Here is a 20,788-nt window from a genome sequence, read left to right on the forward strand (position 1 = left end):
AGTCTGTCAGATTATGAGTATTTGTGTTTGTGACATAAATAGATGCCATATTCCTAATTTAAAACTCAACTTGAATTCAGGAAGTCTAATAATATATATTATATATATATATATATATATATATATATATATATATATGAAATTAAATACGCTGCATGCATAACCACACTGACCCTTCAGGTTCAAACCTGACTGTGTTCAGGACAGTGAGTCACTGCCAGGCAACCAACAGAGGAACAGCTGCAAACCTGTGACTAACGCAAAAACTGCAATGTCATGTTTAAATGATGGAGACAAGTTCAGATTGGAAGAAGAATAACAGGAGGAATTGTTTACATAATTACACAATCATTAAAATTTACAGACTTACCACTAGACATGCTATTACAGACGGTAGAGCCTCCAAGTGCTGCATGAACTGTTTTACTGTTGGTGATAACATAACACTCCAATAATGGTAACTTAAATTAACAGTCCATTGTATAGACAGTAGAGTAAAGAAATGTGGGCTGATTTGCCAAACCCTTTTATAATTTATTATCTCCTGCACTGTTATGGTTCAACACACAGCAAACAATTTGTAACAGGTGCTGGATGAAGTTTGAATGCTATCTGGTAAACATAAACATCATAAAGTAGATATGAGTTTGGAACACATGCCAAGAATGATTGTAGGCTTCTTGATAGTGTTTACTCATACGCCTGCACAATGTGGAGCAGAGCAAACAAAGGACGTTAAGTCCTGTTTCTGAGCAGACACACAGGTGCATGTGGATAACTGCATGCTGTCAGCATGGAGCACTTAGGGACATTTGAAAATGCAAGTCAGGCGGATTTGAATCTGGCAGAACAAGTCACGTAAGTCTCCATGTTAAAATGCCCAACTTGAGAGCAGAAATAAACATGTTTGCAGCCATGGATACCATGTCCATTCTTTATACAGTCAATGGGTATCGACTGCGTTGGGCCCTGCTGGTATCACCAATCATCTCCCATTCTATGAAGGTTATTGACACTGTGTATTTAGATCTGTGTTCATTCTGCAAACTATATACAGCAAATACAATAGCACACTACTTGAAGCTGTTAGTCTGGTGTGGTAAAACTTTATATTTCACCTACTTGCAACAAATCAAAGACATAGACCACAATCAGCATGTACCAAAACCCTCATATATTTTATTCCTCTGTGCCAGTCATTCATGTATAAAAGTGAACTGGATACAGTGTAGGGTGTGGGTCTCCATTCTTTCCTATCAAAGTTTCTCAATGAGTCATGAAGGTAAAAAAGCCACTTCCTGCTTTAAAGCAATGACCTGGATGAATGCATGCACACCTGACTTCCAACGGCTGACCTGGCCGACTTTAGCCTTTTAGCCCTGAGATAACTTGAATGGGAATAAAATGATTTAACCGTGCTGTCCTAGACTTTTGAAATGGTTAGAAACCAAAATAGAACAAGTGGATCAACTTTTGATCATGAAATGGGTCCATTTAATGGGGTTATGACGGTGAAAATTATTTAGCCACCGCTTTGAGATGTTGCCATTAATAAAATGCACTACATACTCCTGTTTAAGTAACCGTTGCAAAATACTACAACTAATTAATATATTAATTAGGAGATATACATAAAAAATGTTCATCAATCTTCAGTATAGAAATCAATATGCTTGTTGCTAAGCATCATAGACAAGGTACGTAACTGGTCTAACATTACAATACCTGCATGGCCCCTTTTGCTTTTTTTAAATTAAAATCTGCAACCCACCACTTTCTTTACTTAAAAAAGAGGCACTACTACTGCCCAGCACACACATTAAGAGTTATGTCTAAGGAAAAATTAGCAATCCAAATAGTAGATAGACAAAACCAACTTAATTTAACAAGAATGTAAATGAAATCCTATCAGCACACTGCTCAGTTTACTTTCTTATCAGGTATTTCACTGATGTTAAGCTACATTACACACAAGAGCAAATTGGCATCAAAGTCATTATGTGTATTACTGTATCTTTATATCTAGTTTGTGTCCGTAGGTACATCGTGTATCCTAGTGCAAATTTGCAGGATGTGTGTGTGCAGTGTCTATGTGTGAATGTGAAATAAGGATGAAAGAAGAGATGAGATGTGTAATAACTTCCCAGCTTGAAGCAGTGTGGCACCCGTCCAGACTACTCTGGCTCGCAGGATTATGATAAACGCACACACACACACACACACACACACACAGATCAAGGCACGTATTGTTAATTCCCTTGAGAAACCCACCACAAACTGGTTCTGTAATGCAAAGAGGAAGCGTCGGGTCTCGCTGCCGAGGAACTTCAAAGGCCCCAGATGGGACGCTCATTTGCTCCTGGAGATTTTCTATTTAGATGCTATTGCAGCAGTGGCACCACAGCAGCACTATCACATATCTAGGAAACCCACATTTGGAATTCTGTTGTTGCTTTTTTTTTTTTTTTGGTCTTTTTACGTTACCTCCCTCACTTGACCTCTCTCCTTCAGTCTCCTCTGGTTTGCGCACTCATTAATTTTTCCACAGTTTTTGGAGTCTTTTGAGCTTGAGTGAGAAACATACACAGAGTCCATGCATGCTTGACATAGCTCTCAACATCAAATGGCATAAACACTGATGATAAGTGCAACTCTTTGATATGTATCTCAATGTCATGTGTTGTTTTAGTCAGAGCTTTCAAGTGTCCCAGTGATTCATATCCTGTCCAATGGTCTTCCTCCCTCCTTCCAATTGTCTGTCTTCTTAGGTTTCTTTTTTTTTATATATATCTGCAGTTGACTGTGTTCAACTTCAAAAAGATGAATCAACTTCCTCATAACTTATAATCTTCTTATACATTCCATAAAACATCATATAAACCTCATAAACTTCCCCTCATGGCTGTTGTACCACTTGTGTGTGTCAGTCTGTGTGTGTCCACACAGTCATTATGTCCATACAGACAACTCATAAACATAATTGACTGATAAGGAAGAGGAGACGTGATGAGTTAACCTCAGCTTATCCAATGGCACGCATACACACACACACACACACACACACACACACACACACACACACACATCTGACCAACCTCTCTTGGAGGATTGTGATAGGTTATCACAGGCCATGCCATACACAAACAAAGAGGCAGACGAGTGTCCGGACAGAGAGGAAAACGCGCGCAGATATACACGTATGCAAACACATTTATAACATATTTGTTCATCCTGGTAATTGTGTGTATACACATACTTTAGTGTGTTGAGGCATATTAAATAAAGAGAAAAAGTACACAAAGAAATGTAGAAGGACGTAAATATACATGTATGATTTAATATGTAAATCAACATTTATAGTAAGTTCCTGGTCATCATACTAAAACAGACTTTTATTTTAATGTACCCCTGCGAGCTTCTACATAAATATTACCAGAAATATCAAAAGGCAGGCTTGGATATTACCACAAAAAGAAGATTTAGACTGAAAGACATTAAATTTGTCAGCACATAACCCTCACAGGATCTTTCTTACAAACAATTATCATTGGCATTGAAATCTCAAGACACCTTTTGTCCCTCTGAAACAATTTTGTTTAAAAAAAAAAGGCGTTTACAGATCACCAGATCATCAGACCAATGACAATGCCAACCCGCCTGAGAACCTTTCAACAGTGCTCAGTGATAAGCTTCAAATTCACTCAATCAACCCTGAAATATACTGCCCTCAGGTGGTTACTGCCAGGAGTGCCTGGAACGTTCCTGTACATGATGAACCCTTTATGTCCTCTCAAATATTAATGTGCTCATGTCAAATTACAAAGGCAAATTAATGTTACAATCATGAAGGTTGACTGCAGTTTCAACCTAAATAAAAGGTAAACCACCCAACTGACTGCAGGTGCATATGGGCCTGCAATTGTTCAATAGTTAGAAATGTGAGCACGCATACAACACCTACACAGGTAGGCAAATTTCCAAGTATTACATAACTCTGTTGATGCATGCAGGTTGCCCCTGTATCAGTCCAGTTTAGATTACTATCTGTACTTAGTGACTAAATTATGATGAAGGACTTGTTTATTTGGGATCGACTGACCTCCAACTGTGAAACACTCCCCAGCTCTGAATGGCAAACTGTCACTGATTATTGAGTGTTTTTTTTTAACCTCTGGTAAGGTGGATGAGTTTGAAAGTGAACTTGAATGAAGTCATCGGATGAAACAAATAGTTACAGACATGAAGGAAAATATGAACAGACGTCACACGCAAGGAGAAGTGATCTTAGACAAAAGCTAGTTGAATTATATCAGTCAGCACAGGATGTTTAAAGTGTCTGCAATGAATCGCCTACTTGTAAAAGGTGAATGGGAAAATCAACCAAAACATGGCTGAGAAAATAAAACCTTTCGTTCATGTATACATTCACAGTATGCTAACAAAGGGCATATTTAAAGCCAGGGTACATTTCAGTCATAAAAACATGAGAGCACACATCTTGATGTTTGATCGTCCTCAAATGAGTGTGAGTAGAATGGATAGTAAAACTGACTTTTATTACTGTATCTATTTCACAACTGCTTTCTGAGAAAGGCGTGTGCAGTAGTTTACTATGTGGCCCACACAGGGCTGTGGTTGAATAGTCTTCTTTAGTTGGGAAGGTTCCTAACTGGGTGAAATGACTCAGATGTATCCAAGTGGCTGCTCTTTTTCCATCAAGGTTGAGGAGAACACAGAACATAATTTTTATGAGCATTTGACCCCAGCCTTCATCTAATTCATTCTCATGGGAGACCCAGAACGCCTTGCAGTCCACATATGGTTAGACTTATATTTCAGAACAATACAATTAATAATAGTAGCATTAAAGATCACTTGCACTTTAAAGACAAAAATCTACTGAGGAAGTCCAAGTTTAACTGAGCAGTTTGCGGACACACCTCACTGATAGTTGAACTTCCTCCTGGTGTCTTTGGGTACTTCAGAGTTTCGCAGAGATGTCATTCACTCCTCGGGTTCAGGGTAAGGATTCTTCGCTGTAATAAAAATAAATAGGATTAGTTTCAAACATTTTTACATGGCATATTCTGCAGTCTATATTTTTGTGTCAAGATCTCCGACAGAGAAGTCAAATCAGAAACGCTGCTGGTGCTTGTTGAGAGCTCTAAAAAATTCAAGTCATTCATAAGAAAATATCAGACCACGTCCAATTAAAGTTTACTGTGTAACATATTTTGTTCTCATGTGAATTTAAATCACAATGCTTTCATTATGACCTAAAGTTTGCACAGCTTAAAATATACAAACTAGTTCAACAACCCAGAGGCCTCATGAATCTACTCATAACCTTGAAAACACAGTAGCTCAATATTTGAGAATATCAGATACATATCTTTAAACACATTTCAACTGTACAGCACTGATGGCACGCTTGTATGATCTTCACCACTGGCCATCAGGAATACCCTGCTACTAGCTTGAATGTTTCAGGCTGTAGTAACATAGATGTGATCATAAATAACATTGAGTTCACAAAAATAATTTTTGGCACCATCACCAAAGGATCGGAGGACTGCTCTTCTGAATGAATCAATCCAAAGTTGCAAATAAAACAGTCAAAATCCTAAAAACTTTTCTAAAAGTGTCTGCCTTACTCAAACATTGAAGCAGGATTCATGGCAACAGTAGGCTCAGGATGTTTCTGTTAGCTTCATGCTTTGTTGAAATCACAACGGAATATTAGAATCTCACAATATAAGACAATTAATAATATCATCCCTGCTGTCAGTGAAGTTCAAACTGTTTTTTCAAACATCACAACAAAACACCAGCAGTTTAACCACCACATCATGGAAAACAGCCAATTCCAGTCAACGGCATGAAAATGCGGTTATGATACACACCAACCATGTGCAATTTGGAAGGTTAGCTTTACTCTTCTAGCTCTGCTGACTGACAATCCTCATCAAAATATATGTAACAGAATAATGAAGGTAGCAGGTACAACTTTATTACATTCATGTTCCACCATATAACTGGATTTCTTACAGTATTTTAAAGACACTCAGTGATAAGACAGCTGATGGATTGTTAGGCTTCTGATAAGATCTGCTTTAATTTATATACTCTCAAAAAAAACACACAGCCTCTCCCTCTTTCTCTGCTCTATTGTATGTCATACCCACATCGTGGTTTTCAGTATCAGCAGGTTTGATCATAACATTTCACTCACATCTAACTTCCATTAGAGGCTCCAATTACAGACATGCACGCACACACGCACACAGACACACACATGCGGCTTTTGTTACGAGCACAACCTGTTGGAGCTTATCTTGAAGAAGGACGAGCATTATGGAGGCCTCTTGCGTGTGTGTTTGAATGTGCATATGTGTGTGAGTGTGTGGGTGCGTGTGTGTGTGTGTGTGTGTGTGTGTGTGTGGTGCACATTGTAGAAGAACAAACGTGTGATCAAAGCCAACAGGTCTGTCTTCGCTAGAGGTCACAGGAGGCGACAGACAGAGCTGCAGACACACAGAGCAAACGTTCAGGTAACGTTCAGGTGTGTATGAGAGCAGTTTTGTTCCAAACGATCCCCTACAAAGAATTCACTCTGATTATGATCACTGAAGTTTGCGGGGCATAAAAATACATTATATATATTAAAGCAGATGTTGTGTGTTTGACGTGCCACATCCTTGATGACATGTCCAGCAAGAATCCTCTTTTCTTCTTGGTTTGACTTTTTGTCACAAACTACTGCACTACTGCACAATGAGGACTGACAGGTTGGTTAAACCTGTTCATCAGGGTTGATGCTGGCCGTTATCCATGGCAGGACCTTTTTCCAGGAGATATTCTAGGAAATGCAGGAACTTCGAAACCAGAGAAACCCCAGTTCAAGTTTTTATTCCGTAACGTCCTGCTACTGCAGAAGTGTGCAAAAATGACATCTTAAACAAAACTGTCACCTTTTTATCTAGTCTCCATACTTTTTTTCCATCTTCATAGTCCATGGGCTGTGGTAAAAACACAAACAAGAAAACTATAATGTTAATGCTTTAAAGGCAAAATGAAGTGATGGAAAGTTAAAGGCCACGTTCAGACCAACATTGTGTCTGCATGAAAAAACACAGCCCCCTCATTCATCTGAATGGAACCTCTGCACTGACACAGCGGGGGTGCCAACACAGAAAGCTCATGTAAAACAATGCAGTGTCATCCGGAGAGTGAGTTGAACACGGCTCAACTTGCATCTTCAAGATCACATTCCACGTAGATTACTTGTAACGTCAATGGCGTATCTCGTGCGTGTTAAGAGGAGATTTAAAATAATTGCTAATCGGTAACTATTATTAGATAAAGAAAATCTATATCTCAAACTAGATGTCCTGGATTGCATCTCATTGTTCTACTGGTGCCTGAGACAACATGCCCTGCCTTTCTTAGACGTAGGCCTGTTTTTTTCGGTGTGAATTATTCTCTGTAGAGCGGTTGGGTCGGATGACAAGGTTTAAAAGTGAGGCAAGGTTTGAATCTCTGTCTGAACCGCTCTTCTTTTCATTCCTGACTTTGAGTGTGGCCATTCTAAACAGGTATAAACAATTTTATCCGTAGTCTTGGTGAGACGTCATGTAGAATGACCCAGTTCATTTCAGATATAATGAACTCTTAAGTTTCCTATTCACTACCTGAGTTAAGTTCCTGAAGCTTCTTAGTTCCTGAGACTGTTTGGTCAGAAACAACCACTCTCTCTCTACGTTTTGGAGTCTTTCAAGGCCTTTGTACTTTCCCAAACACACATCTGTCATCGGTTAATATTTTTCCTACTGCTGATTAATGACTGGAGGACAAATTCTTCATTTTAGGCATCTACATTTATAATGCCGCTGCAACATCTCACCTTATTTGTCTCTTTGCATGCACACTGCCTCTAACTGTTCTATCTGAATGGAGAAAATAAGTTGGAATCCGAGGCCCAGTTTTTACATCCACAGCATATTTCTTTTATATCCCCAGGTGACATGAATCAGCTGAGGCAGAGATAATCCTTCCCTACATTAAGGCTGACATTTCCTAATTAAGATAACTTCAGCCATCCAATCAGTGTCAATTCAGTTTATCAACTGGCATTTCATGCACATATTTACACACACTTCCTGACATTGATTGCGCCACGTCAGTTCTACTTAGCTCCAGTTCCACTCAAGCGTCAACCTTGAACACAATGGGAAAAATATGTTGTATGAACAGCGTGCTTGACTTAGACGGACTGACAATCAACAGCTCATTTAATCTGAACTTTGAGGAGAAAAAAATAAAGCTGACAGTGGGGACGTCACTGAAATCAAAGAGAGGATAATAATCATTTTTACGCAACTTAAATATTAAAACCATCTAATCACCACAGGAACATGAATACCCATTCTAAAACCTCTATTATCCAACACAACAAAAGCTATTGTTTTCCACAATGCACAAGTCTTTCCCTATGTGGAGAGACTATCCCTGTGAAAGACCTGGCTGGTAGTATCAAATACACAGTTAACACTGCACGTCAAACCCTCAGTCATTGGATCCAATGGATAAATCACTAAATCACACCACAATAGCTGTGGACTCGGCTCATTCACACAAGCCACATGAAAAGGGAAGGGGAGAAAGAGGGAAGTCTGACTTCCATGGCTCAGGCCAGCCAGACAAAAGGCTCTGGAACAGCACTGCCTCGGGACAAAATCATATGACACTGGCGCACAGGAAATCACCCAAATTGTCCATTGTCTGGGACAACATCAAAATCCCTCTGCCTCCACGCAGGGGCTGAAAGTGGGGAGGGAGAGAGCAGAGGGAAGATGGATAGGAGAAGAGGAGAAAGTGAGAGGGAGAGTGAGAAGTAGAGGATGGGAAAATATGTTTTGGTATTTTCATGCAGTGTCCTAAATCTGGAGCAGACATGAGAAGGGCACCTGTTGATGCTTCATCTGTTTTTATCTATGTCACTAAGGCCAAAAAATACTGTGCTTTGAATCTGTCTGTGTGTGCTATCAGCTCAATCTGCCCACAGACATGAAACATTATGAGCATTATATTGCAAAACAAACTACATCAGAAGCAAAAGAGGATTCATTTTACTACTTTGCATTAATGTTGGCATTAATTTTCTTGATGTGTGAAAAGTCACAGTCAAGGATTTTTAATCTTTAAAAACAGCCGTGTGGCATCAGACATGAGTCACGAGAACTATCAAACTCAACCTCATTTCTATGTCGCTTTTTTATGCAGTCCCTTTAACCTATGTAAGCATTTCATTTTAGATGTTGACAGTCCAACACCTGTTTCAGGGTGACTTCATTCCATTAGGTCTTCATACTATATGTAGACAGCACCTCTTCTAATCTGAGCATCAGGTTACAGGTCACAAAAAACAGTTCCATCTCCTAAAAGAGCTGATCACTGTGAGAATGGTGCATTTGTTGGGGACTATTTTCAGCCATGGATTAATACACATTTAGTGTGCTAATGAGCATTTAAGCCAACAGTAGGTTTCTTTTAGAGTTTGTAATGTTTTTGAGGTAAGGCACAGAGGAAAAAGACATATCAGGCTTTGGTTACACAGACAACTTTTAAAAAACGCTAATTACTTCATTAGGCTCCATTATCTCAGCTACTATTGTGTCTTCGAGCCAAGTTGTACATCAGTTATAATGCAGACAAAACAAGTGCAAGTGGAAACACTGCAAAATGTGTCTCATTTTGCCGTATGACTCCATGCATTTATTATCCTCCTTTTATTCTCTTCAGGTCATAAATCAACACAAAATTGCTGAACTTTATGAACTGACCACATTTTAATCATGGTTTTATTCAATCAATGGAAACGGGCCATAAAAAAAAAGCATTTAACTGAATGAGAAAACCACAGAAACACACAGAAAAATCCAGAATCTGTGAGGAAACATGCAAATGAAGGCAAGAGCATGGAACAAGTTCAATCAACACAATACGAGGTGATCTGTAACTTTGAAAACCAGCCGCCCCCTCCTCCCCCTCCGCTGTTCAGGGATGTATTTGAACAGGTGAGTACAGTCAGTGAAAGAATGATGTGCAGGCAGGCAGTGAGCCAGCCTGTCAGGTAGAGCCTGGGGCCACACTGGCTCACATCTATTCAGCTTCACAACACATATAGACAGACGGCTCTCCTCTGACCTTCTCATTCATCCCGACTTTTACCCCCCTCTATGGGAACAACACCTCCCCAACACACACACACACACACACACAGATTTCCATGTACGTATTTTCTGTTCCTTTCATTCATTGAGTTTTTGTGGTCGTCTCTCTAGTGATTATATGAATTGTTTTGTTTGTTTTTTTGTTTGTCCTTGCTCCACTTACAAAATAATGTAAAAAAAAAAAAATTTAATAGATAAAAAAATGTATGAGTTTAAAACTGAATGTTATTGTGCTTACACCCCATTTCTATCCATGAGTGAAGCCTAAATAACATGTGTATTGCTAGGCATGCATATGGAACTGTGTTAATAATGCTTTATCTTTTCTTTTGTTAAGATGAGATGTTCCTCCAGGATCCCTCTACAACACAGGTTCCATTCATGACCACCTGTCAGTTATTCTGAAAAACTGACACCTCAAACAAAGCAGACACAACCCCTTTGTTCTAAACACGGATAGAAAATTGTTAAAGGAAAAAAAGATCAAAAGGAAAAAAATGACATTGAAAAGAAGAGATATGTGTCTCGCATCATTAACATACAGCCGTTAATATATATATACATTACATTTGTATCCTTGGGTTGCTCTGAAACTTTGACAGCAAAAACCTGTCAGCTTATTTTGCATCAACAGCAAACATCCTTTATCATTACAAGATAGTGTGTGTGTGTGTGTGTGTGCGTGTGTGTGTGTGTGTGTGTGTGTGTGCGTGTGACCTTTAGAAACCAAAAGCCTGATCAAAAAGCCCCAAGTCAGGTGAGTGTGACCTCTGACCTTCCTTTGAAGGACGGTGGCAGTGGTGGTGCTGGTGGAGGGGGTGTTTGAATTTGCTTACTGCTTGTACAAACATCCTATTTTCTTCATTTAAAGTACGTCTAACGAGCCACTATGAAGGCTACTACTGTTCATCAATGAGCCTGTGTGTGTGTGTCGGGTGTGTGCACATCATGTGTACAAACGCTAAAACAGCAGGACTACAACCTCTGTGCTAAATCTCTTGTAATCAAGCATTGTTCCACTGTTTGCTTGAGTATGAACGTGAAGTTTACCCAATTGCTTGTAAAAATCTTAATAATAACAGCCACACTGGACTCTTCCCCTTTGACAAACTGACGTCTTAATCGCAGGATTATGACATGGATTAGAGGCTGTCAGAAGTGCTAGCACCTGATAACTAAGCAATGATCAACAATGAGTTAAGAAGGGGCTCCGTGGGAGACTGTGTCAATGACTGTCTATCATGAGTAGATTTGAATATTCAGAGGCATTCAGGAACCAACTGAACACTAAAGGATATCCTGGATCTGGAAAGTTTTCAACATCCTCTTTCTTCAAAAGGATGAATATCAGGTCACATAGCAGATTTTTCTAAGAATTTGTTCCAGTTTTTGAAGTCTGTCTCAGGTCATCCACTCAGTCTTGCGTCCATTCTCAAGACGTTTTATCTAATATCTCATACTGGGGCTCTGCTGTCAATCACTTGTCAGTAGTACAGCTGACAATAACATAACATGTTTGTTGTATTTATCAACTTACTATTGATGAAATTATCTTCAGAATGTCATCGGTATTTTATCTTATGTCTCAGTGAGGGCCACAACTACACATTTTTATAATGGTGAAATGAAAATGAGTTTTTAAGTTCCACATTTTTGGGACATAATACTACAAGACTAGACTACAACCCATTGGGACTCAGTCTTGGCACCATATCGAAATATGATTGGACTTTTTATTGAGAATGATAAAAACATTAGTGCTCATTTGCACAATGAGAACCAACAACAATAATCTGCACCAACTCCCTGAAACAAGCACTGCACTGAAGACCTGGTCGACCTGTCGGAGCCTTGAGTTACACTAAAGTCAGTTCATTCATGATTGTTTCAATCTTATTCTTATAGTTTTAGTGTGAAGTCCTGTTTTCATCTTTCAGTTTCAACCATCAGTTTGCAGATAGGACTACAACTATTAACCCTCCCTTCTTTGTAAGCTGAACTGTGTGTATGCGTCTCACCTTTTGTTGATCTTTACTTGAGCTCTTTGCGGATTACGGAAAGCGTCCTGCAAACAAAACCTATCATTACCTTACAGTCAGGCTTTTGAGATTAGTTGGGCCAATAAACATGCCTGCTGTTACCTAATGTTTAATACTTTCAGTCAACCTTAAAATGACATTTGCTTACATTGCAAAATATGACAGAAAGGTTTATGATGAGCTAGAATTATATGAAATATTACTAACAGGCTATCTATTTTGACATGGGTTGCCTTGCTTTCGGGTCAGTGGATTTGAAGTTTAAGTTATGAGGTTTTTTTTGTTGTCTTTATCTTCTCTTTATGAAAAATAAAGCAAACGAACTGTTGAGCAGCTGAGAAATGAAATCATGACCTTTTTAGGCTGTGTGCAAACCTTTACGGTGACCTACAGTAATTCACAGTCCATGTGAGCTGAGCGTGGAATCCAAATGAACAACCTTAATGCAATGTGTTCACATCTGTCACTCCTAATATGTCAACACCTTGTCTTCTCTTCACAATGCATGGTTAAGATGTGGATCAGGATCATCTAGTCAGCACAAGTCATTCCTCGTTTGTTCCGTTTCACACAGGAGCAGGATGTGAGCTTTACTTTGCATACACTACATCAAACGTGTGCATCAAGTAATCATGTCCGGGAAGACAAAGAGTACCATCATTCTACACCTGTGCATGTATAGAGTACCAGTGTATGTTTAACAGGCATGGTATATTATATTACGGTACTGTATTACCCTCTGTGCGCTTATCTTAAGTGGTTAATTTTTAATTACTTCTCCGTCTGGATTTACAGCTATTGTAGCTTTTGCTCACATGCTGGTATTGTTATGTATATTATCCATATGTCTTCTGTGTTGTATGTTGAGCTGTTGTTAAGGAAACAAATGAAAACTTCTTTAAAAGTTTAAAAGTTGCAATGTATTCACTATTCTGACGGCAATACCTCAACATGTTGAAAGATGAAGTTGTGCAAACATCATTAAGCCCATAAAATCTCTACAGGGAGAGTGGACTTATTGGATCGACACTTTTTGGTTGCGGTCTCACTTTGGTATAAAAATAGCTGTGCACATGCACAGACCCAAAAGGCTGAAAACTGTTGATTTTGGAGTGCACCCTGGTTACAGTACCCCTACAAAGACAGAGTTGTAGTTGTTCTGTATATCCATGAGCTGCAGAGGTGACTGTATGACTTCTCCTGTAATTACACCTACTGTTGTAACTTAAACTATTGTCATATGGAGCTTGGTGAAAGTTCAACCAAGATAAGTACTCATGCCAGCTCTGTCAGAGGACGTTCACACATTTCAGCCAGTCCCATTTTGCCATGACCCCTGTGAGACAATCAACTTGACGCTGTAAATCATTAAAAAGGGATCTTTTCTCCACCTAATTCACCTCCAGTTTTAATCAGAACAATGAGGGCACACACACACACACACACACACACACACACACACACACACACACACACACACACACACACTCATGTTCCACACACCCGTTACTCCTTTTCACCATTATCTCATGTTGTCATCTCCCCCTTTCAAGATATGGGGATCCTGTGGCAAGACCCCAAGACCCCCCTCTCTCTATCCCAACACACCACACACACCGACACACCGACACACACACACACACACACACACACACACACACACACACACACACACACACACACAGAGGGCCAGTGTTCTCCCCTGGGGGGCTTGCCAAGATGAAAGGAGGAGTGGTGAAGGGGACAGAAGGAGGAGATGAAACGGATGAGGTGACCTTGCTCCTCGTCTTTTCTCTCAGCTCTCTCTGTCCTCTCCACATGTTGGATTCCAGTAGTCCTACTTTAATTAACACATCAACTTTAGTGTGTAATATCCATACTCCTTTTTTATATATGCTTGATCTGCTGACATTGTGATATAGCTTGATACACTATCTTCCAATGCTTATGTTGATATATGTTCAATGGGGTAAAATCTGTTGGGTTTTTTTTTAGCAAATTAGCTAAAAGGCTAGTCTAATCTGGAATTGTCCTACACATAGCTTGTCATTCTGTTAAAGATAAACTAAAAATATAGTTATAAAGATGAACTAAAAGATACATACATGGAATATTCATTCATCTTTCATTAAGTTGGATGTAAAAGACCTCCAAAGTCTTATGTGGCAAGCTAGGAGGCTGTTTCCTATCAAACACTGCCCCCTGGTGAAAACCTACTGACACTACTACTAGGTGCATGCAGAACGCTGTGAACACACTGAGATACCTGCAAGTTATTATTGAGATTACAATTAATTAAGAAGTATACTCAGCTAAATCTACTTTAAGTATTAAAAATAAAACTCTCGCCACTTTGATGTATATGCAGTATTACTTTTGGCCTAACTGATGCATTCACGTGTACGGATCACATTAATGTTGGAAATAATTAAGGGTGGAGCTCATTTGGATGAAAACATACTGTGTTGAGTAACTCAAACTTTAATCTGCACCAGCTGTCAAATAAAAGCAATGGAGTAAAAACGTGTAAAGCAGCATTTCCTGAAATGTAGTGAAGTAGTAGGAAGTATAAGGTAACACAAAATGAGAATATAAGTCAAGTATGAGTAAGAAAAGTGTATTTCTACCACTGGTTCACATGTTTTTTAAGTTAATAAATACTTGTTGAAACTGACTAACAGGTGATTCTCACATTATTCTCCCGTATATTCACTGTGCTTGGGATCATTTTTTGAACTGTAAATCTGTAATTACTGGGAGCCAGCACTCATCATATTTGGAGGTGGCAAACTATTTTACATTTCTATTTATTCCACTGCAATTAGTTAGAAATTTTCTTCTCAACAACTGATATTATTTTGCAAAGAAACTGTAATTAAAAAAAAAAATTTTTTTGATCGAGTCACTCATACAATAGAACGTTAAAAGGACACATAAACCATGGGAACTAAGCTTGGGGTTTGGGTGGAGCTAGTTGATGAGCTGAATGGCTCTAATGACTGTGAACCAGCCTTCAGGGGTTTCTCCTGTCAACTGGTTCAATTTCCTGCCTCTTTCTGCAGGCGCCGCTTGGATAGATTTCCTGGTACCTCTGGCACCCAACCTGGAGCTAAACACACACACACACACACACACACACACACACACACACACACACAGTCTACTTGAACTGGCAATAGTATTGTCTTCATCCACATTGAGTAAGTCAGTGATTGAATCAATGCGTATGTGTGTACATGTGAGTGTGTGTTTATGGGTCTATGCGTGTGCCCTGTATCACATGTATAGGTGTCTGTGGGAGGTGCAGGAAGGAAGACAGGGCAGGGAGAGTACTGTCATATTGATCAGCCTGTGTGTGTGTGTTTCTAAAATGCCAATAATGACCACACCATACTGTGTACATCCACAGTAGGACACACACCGTCTGACCTCTAAAAGACATTTCCATGGGATTCACAGCTGCGTGCGCACACACACACACACACACACACACACACACACACACACACACAGTGTTTTCTTCACAAATCACTAACTGTACCATCTTGGCCAAATTCTAACACTCCTGCTCTGAGGAATAATCTTGATCAGTCCTGTTGAAAGTCTACAAGTGTCTTCTTTTATATAACCACTGGGAGAGGCCATGCACAAACACAGTGTGTGCACAGTCAGGGTCCATTAATCTCTGCTACTGCTGTGAGTATGATGACTGTATTTCAGTTTGTAAAGGAAAAAAGTTTATAAAATGACTCACAATTTCCACACTGATGTCAAACAACCCCTCAGCGGGCGATGTAACCGGACTCGGAAGCCTTTATGGACATAATGACAGAGGTAAAAAGAACATAAACGAAGTAAGCTAAGAAGAGAAGAGAAAGGATGAGAGTGACCGAGCAACAGGCCACAGGACAAGAGTAAATCTGGGACTGACTTTCAGTCGCTGGTGAGAGCTTGGTGAAATAAAAGGCTGAAAGACAGACACCGAGCTGGGCTGTCTAGCCATAATATTAGTCATAATAATAAAACATGTGCAACTGTCCAAATTTAGCACAGCAGTACTGGCACTAAATCTCAGAAATATCAATTTGTATGCAGTACTGTTTTTAAATTACATTTCAGCCTATCATTAGACCCTGCAGCCTGGCTGTGCCATCAATACCATACTGTACTCTTTCTAATCTTGTTTACAGAGACCCAACAATTCCCACCATGAGCAAGCGCTTGGTGACAGTGGCAAGGAAAAAATTCATTGAGCCAGCAGAACCTAGCTCATGATGGGCTACCACCTACTACAACAAATTGAGTTTAGAGAGGGAGAGCATAGAAATGTGATCCCTCACCCAAGCAAAGGACATGGAAAAATTATTTTTTTTACATCTACAGCAACAACTCAAATGGCGTTTCAGCTCGTGGTGAGAATATGCTCACTATAGCAAACATAGAAATGGATAGAAACTTTTTATGTGGCTAAAATACATTTTTCTTTGCTCTGCGTATGTGCCCAAACTTCTGCCCCACACTTTGTTGCGTTGACGTGACTTAGATGTGTAAAGCAAACTAACAAGCAAGTTACCGGCTCAGATTCATCAGCACAGGCAGTTACAGAGAGGAAGAGAAGCGCAGTGTGGCTGTATTCAAGCCCAAAGCGAGACAACAGCAAAATGTGTGATTTGTAAAAAGCTAGTCAGGTATAGTGGAAACACTACCAATGTTTATTTTCATAAACATATAAAAAACCATCCAAAAGAAAACATGGAGCTACAAAAATGGAGAGAGAAGTTTCTCAACAGTACTTGTTTGTTTTAATTTGTTTACTGGTTTGCGAGCACTTTTTATCAAAAAAAAAAAAGATAATAAAGCCTTTTCTATTTAATTATAAACTTTGTCCTAATTCTGTCCTGGGTTTAATAATAAAAAAGGAAATATCCCAAAAAACACATAAGGTCATGAAAATGAATTGAAATTTAGCAATTCAATGACGCTTCCACCTTATTTATTGAAAAGTATCGGTATCGGTATATTGGCCCGTATTTATTTGATATCGGATCGATACCAAAATATGCAGTATCGCACACCACTATCAGACACTCACATAACCCATTTGTGTTTAAGCTCATTATTTTGCAGCATACTCTACATCAGGGGTGTCCAAACCTCTTTTAAAGACATTTTAAATTACTAACATTTAAAAAATGGAGAAAATTACCAATAAAAGTTACATGCAAATACACTGTTCTGTAACAATTTTATTTCATCGTCACAATTATCATTCTTTAAAAAATGATAATGTAACCAAATCTAAGCCAATCAGGTGTGAACAAATCTAAAAACCAGTTCTGCCTTTCTTTCACATCTTGAGTCAGATAACAGAATAAATTGTATGGAACATGTTAAACTTGCATGAAGTTGACACAAATCTGAACCTTATGTTCATTTTAAACATGACTTATGATGAGTAATTCAAAGTCTGTTAACATTTATGTTTAAAACGCATCAGTCTTCATCTTGTTTTTCACAAGATCATTCAGAAAGTAATATGTTCTGTCACATCTACAGATACATAACAGCAGCCGTTATGTCCTTAAAGGTTCAAATGCTTCATTATGTCAAACAAAAAAGCCAAATCTTCCAGCCATTCAGTATCTGACAATCCTAGCAGGCCATAAATAATATATTCTAAAAATGAAGCATCGGGCCGCATGAAATCTGACCGCAGGCCATGACTGGCCCCCGAACCATACTTTGGACATCTCTGCTCTACCTGACTTCCTGAGGTCTCTGTCCCTCTTCAGGTTACTTGTTTCACTAAAACTACCACTGTTGATCCGGGATGATAACTAGTGTCACTTTTGTTAGAATGACTTGTTTCATCAGTGATCTCAGTGGGCAGCGGTCAGGCTATGGACACATTTTGATATGATCCTTTGAAATGGAGCTGTAGCAAAATCAAAACATGCTCATATTCAGACAGTGTGTGTGCATCTGGAGCTTTTTTCTTTTGGTGGCAGGCCGAAACGTTCTGGGTTTGTCCTTTCTAAAGTCTGACTGAAGATTTCACCCTTGCACTCACATATCTCAAGATATATGTCCACTCACACTCGACACAGTTGTTCAAAGTTTATGTCTCCTGTTGTTTGTCTACATTCACTACAACTTTATTAGCATCTGACAACACTTACAGGAGCTCTTACTGGGCAGGGCTGGGTCTAATAAGGTTTCGCCTGGGTAAGAAAAGGCAAATGCTGCTTTTGTTTGGACACAGATCTGAGCACCAAATAGTGGAGTGAGAGAGATTATACTGTTGTAATTCCTGCCAGTTAATGTTACCGGTGGCTGCTAAATGAGCTCTGATGTTTGGCAAGGTTGTTTAACAAGAGTATGCATGCACACACACACACACACACACACACACACACACACTTTTTCTGTGAGCATGCTGACACCATCTGGTGATCTGCTGATAGCAATAGAGGTATTGTAGTTTAATGCAGAGAGCAGTGACTGTGTGCTAAAGACCTCTAGATGGCAATGCTGTCTTCTGGATCTGCCTTCTAACCAGAGGAATGGGAGCAGCCCCCGTCGCTGCAAACCACCTTAATAACTTACTAACCCTACATCAGCTAACAGCAGTACTTATCTATGCTATCACTCCCAGAGAAGTGGTGTCACCGCGTGATACAATGAAAAATGTAATTAGTGTCACTCTGGCTCTATTGAATTCCCCTCCACACACACATTCCTGCAACCATCTTTAGCTCGAGTCCCAGAAACCAGCCAATATTCCTGTTGGAATACTGCTACTTGTCATGGGGAGTACCTACTTAGCCTGTGACGACAGTTATGTGTTCTGTGGCTCTGGAGGAGCTTTTTAAACGTCTGAGAAAATAACCCTGATGGTGTCATCAGTTTGCATGTGGAGACGACATATGTTCATTGAAAAACCTGCATTACAAACTGAGGCGTGGAGTCTGAGAGACGTGGGCCTTTTCCAGGCAGAGGGAGTCCAAAAAAAGATGCTTGAGATACTTTAAGGTAATGTAGGATGCAGCTGCAGTTTTCTACCTGCAGCACAGATTTCAACTACTGTTCTTCATCTTTTACAAATACTACATCACTGCACTTAATTTGTCAGAATGCAGTTGTACAAAAACAAAGTAATAGAGTAACATGGCAGGAATGTGATCTGAGACTTTGTGGTTTGGGGATCAGTGCAAAAAGCATGCCGGTTGCAAAACAGTTGGGTTTTTAAGCAAGACTCACCTCCCGCTGTGGTTTCCTCCCTTCCAATAAAAATTTATTAGCATCTGACAACACTTGTCTTAATGACTCACTCTGACAATGATCTAACACATATACATGTGGTTATTTCTCCTTATGGAAAACAGGCTTCAGCAGGCAGCATCTTCTACAAACCTGCCTGAGCAACAAATACATCCAAAGGCATACTCAAGAGTTATACGCTCAACAAAAGGATTGATGCAAATGTGAAAGCACTTTTTTATATAGCATGACAATTATGTCATTTATGTATTACACTATTATTTTAGCTCCAGAATCTTCTGTTTCCTGCACAGCCAGATGAACCTTTCAGGGGACCTGAAGGCAAAAATCTGAATTTAAACCCTTGTTATCCCCTCAACTTCCACACCCACCCGCAGTGTGTTTGTATGCTGTCACCAATGTCCTGTCACGTTTACTGACAGTTTACACAGCAGACAATTTCATTGTATGAACAGAGAACTCAAGTTTAGGCCATATGCTCTGCATTTATGTGAGCACAACAAAAACTAAAATAAAATAAGTAATTAATAATACATGAGACTTCAATAAAATGGTCGAATATAAGTAGTGAAAGTATATTTCCCCAAGTACTGCACAGTACAAGTTTGAGGGACTTTTACTTGAGTATTTTTTTGCCTCCAGAAGTCAAAATATTAATTTTATTTTATTGATCTTCAGTCGTCAATCACAAGCCAATTATCAGTATATAAATTAGCACCACAATGTTAAAGTGAAATACACATTAATGCAGCAATAATTACAGTATAATGAAAATAAAGTATTTATGAATCTGAAATGAGCCATCCTGCATAAAGAGTACTTTTACTAATGTTAGTATCAGTATGAATGAATGACTTTCACTTGTAACAGTCTACTTCTACATTGTGGAACTGCAACTTTTATCTGGCAGATCGAAGTGACGTGCAGAACAAGGGGTTTTAGGAGAGTCTCGGATCCCCGGCACTTAACCTGGTAAAGTAATGCTTGGTGATGATGGTTATCATCTCATTGTGCACTTATTGTGCAAAGTCATATTTAGGACAGGTTTGACTCAATGGAAAGATGGAATCACGATCACGTCCTGATTTCCTGTCCAGTGTTCCTCCCAGGATGTGCAACTACACGATGAGCTAAACATCAAAGAAAACATTGCTAAAAGAAAATAAAAATTCATTATTAGGGATGAACTTGGTCATCAGAGCTCATCAACTCATGCATTCTATGCCCCACGATCCT

This window comes from Larimichthys crocea, chromosome X, assembly GCF_000972845.2.
Source record: "Larimichthys crocea isolate SSNF chromosome X, L_crocea_2.0, whole genome shotgun sequence".
Taxonomy (NCBI): domain Eukaryota; kingdom Metazoa; phylum Chordata; class Actinopteri; family Sciaenidae; genus Larimichthys; species Larimichthys crocea.